This window comes from Cynoglossus semilaevis, chromosome 14 (genome assembly GCF_000523025.1).
Source record: "Cynoglossus semilaevis isolate Cse_v1.0 chromosome 14, Cse_v1.0, whole genome shotgun sequence".
Taxonomy (NCBI): Eukaryota; Metazoa; Chordata; class Actinopteri; order Pleuronectiformes; family Cynoglossidae; genus Cynoglossus; species Cynoglossus semilaevis.
In genome coordinates this window covers 24,949,235-24,951,951 of record NC_024320.1, presented here as the reverse complement: position 1 = coordinate 24,951,951, position 2,717 = coordinate 24,949,235, and the positions used below count along the sequence as shown (strand labels likewise).

The following is a 2,717-nucleotide window of genomic DNA, read 5'->3' as shown; positions in this document are numbered from 1 at the left end:
TATACGTTGGTGTCATTTCAACCTTATCTGACATTCCATGGACTCGTGTTACTTCTAGGGATGTCAAAGAATTTATTGTTTTGTCAAATTAAATATTAATTATTAAGGGAAGCTGTGGGTTAATGGTAGGTAATCATCATTAATCGTGCTCAGAATTAATCAGGAATAAATCATGGTAAATCGAGACAGAACAAGATTCTGTAAAGTGGTATGTGGTATTTAAAACCTGAGGTTTCTCAGGTGAAATGAAAACAACACGTGAATCGACTGTGTATCAGAGCAACAGTGACTGGATGAGTGGTGGAATTATGGGATATAAAGTGTGCGTCATGCTGCCTACGCCGATACTTAATCAAAAATGTTGAATCTGATTCATTTTGCAAATTAGTTAACACAACTAACATGTGGATTTTGAACATCCTCATGACTTCTAACACAACTAACATGTGGATTTTGAACCTTCTTATTACCTGACTAAGTAAAACCTGACTTACAGACTATAACCTCCAGTCATGATTATAAACTCAACAATACTTTTCCACAGCGGTGTTCAAATCCCACAGGTTTTCTGCGATCGTGATCGTTGAGCGTTTGTCTTCCAGATATGGCTCTTTGTGCCGCTCAGATCTGTTTCCTATAACCTGAGGCCATTTAATAATGTGCACGTGTTTGATTTATACCAGTAGAACCCGAAACCACAAGAAGGTTCGGAGGCTGCCTTTGATTTGTTGAACTTGAGGCCCTGAAGTCTAGACTTCAAACAAACTTCTAACACCACACGGCTTCAAAAAAAAAGTTTTGATTCTTTTAGTTAATGGTTCATCGATGGGATCTGTTCTCACTGTGGTAATGGAGAAAGCAGAACTCGTCCAGCTGTGACACCAGCAACACTGTCAGGTACTGACACCAGAACAGAGACTGTGCCACGGACTAATGGGTTCACAAGAATATTTTTTAAAAACTTCAAACTGGACAAAGATACTTGGTGAAGAGCACTCTGATCAACATTTTTATTTTATTTATTTTTAGCCTAAAAGCATGAAACAACACAACTGAGACACTTTACTTCAGGTAACTACGGCGATGGATGTTGAGCAGCTGGAAAGCATTACAGCTTCACTCTCTCAGGCAAGGTTTAGTCACACAATTAAGATTAATTGACGTTGCCACACTGGCATATTATAAGCACTCACTAATTCTGGTGCAGGACATGCAGATGGCAAGAGCGGTGCATGTGTCATCCAAACGCCCGACCCTGCCGTCTGGTTGTCTAGTTGCTAAACAAGCAACGAAGAAAAAGTCAATTAGGTCTGGACTGATGTGCTGTGTCTGCGGGTGAGGTTTGTCCAAAACACACACACACGGCTGAAAGTGAGAATGGAAAGTTGCTTTCAAGCAACATGAATGAAATCAGCCGAGGAAAGTAAGAAAGAAGTCCATCTATGTTTGGATTTACTTTCCTCACTCGCTGTGTAAATGGAAAAAGGGCGATGCGAAGGCAAACATGGCACAGGAGCCGAGGGCGAAGGAGGGAAGATATGATGAGCCCCCTGTGCCAGGAATGTCTGCAGTGCATGAGCTGTGCTGCTGGAAAGCCCAGAGATCAGGTTCCCCATGTCAGCTGCTGCGTTCGACTGTTCCCAGGTTTTTACAGTGACATCTGATTATTAAGAAACAGTAAAGGATGGAGACGACTGCAGCGAACGGACTGACAGGGTCTGGGTCCAGATGAAACATGGTGGAAATGCACTTTCACGGGGTGATGAGAAAACAGATCACCACTCTGGTTTCTAAAGCCAGGCAGGGCCACAGGACTATTTTAAGACCTCGACCTCGGCATCTGCCTATAACTCTACAGTTATAGCTTCAGCTGTATAAACGGTGAAGGTTTTCCAAGAGTTTTCTCACTATTTAGGCTGCAATTAATCAACCTAAAATGTCAAAGCAGGCCTTTAACATCTGCTAAGTTTCCTTGATACCAGCTAGTAAAACTTTAGCTAGGAAGCCTCGACGCAGGCTTACAGTTCAGCAGAGTCAAGGTTAGGGTTTTCTCAAACCTACACATTTACATTTGTATGCATCTTTTATGCTTTTATCTAAAGTGACTTACATGAGGAGAATAAACATCAAGCACGTGGCTCCTCTGGGAATCCTAGCCAGGACGCTTCCGAGGCAGGCACGCTAACCCGCTACACTGTAGAACGTACACCTCAAACATGATCTTGACAAAACAAATGTCATGATTAGAGATGTGAGTGTCAGTTCATTCCCTTTGTTTTTATGACCTTTTGCATCTAAACCTGTGGAGAAACTACAGGTGGTTCATCCATGCAGCAGCAGCAGCAGCAGCAGCAGCAGCAGCATTCATTCATTCACAGTCTGTCAAACATATGCAGAACGAGTCAAAGTCCATGAAGTGGAGTCTATTCACAAGTCACTGCTCAGCTCCTGGACCTGCTGTGACACATGCAAAGGAGCAAAATACAGAAGATAGGGGGCAGTGGGGAGTGCGAGCGTATCACTCCAAAAGGGCTAAGCTGTAGACGGGGGGAAAGGGGGTATGGGGGGTCACATATGGCATCTAAATCAGGGTGGAGACAAAATAGACCCTGACGCATAACATTGATTCAGACAGACAACAGCTCAGAGTTTACTGGGCCTCTCAACAGGAGGAGTTAAAAAAAAAAAACTCTCCCATAAGTCACTCTCCTCTGTTT

At 43.1% G+C, this 2,717-nt stretch overlaps 1 protein-coding gene across 2 annotated transcripts in view; it reads left to right on the top strand.

The window, feature by feature from the left end:
• The window catches only part of arhgap24 (Rho GTPase activating protein 24), a 63,033-nt gene that overhangs the window by 1,186 nt on the left and 59,130 nt on the right, over positions 1–2,717 (top strand). The gene's annotated exons all lie outside the window — the stretch shown is intronic.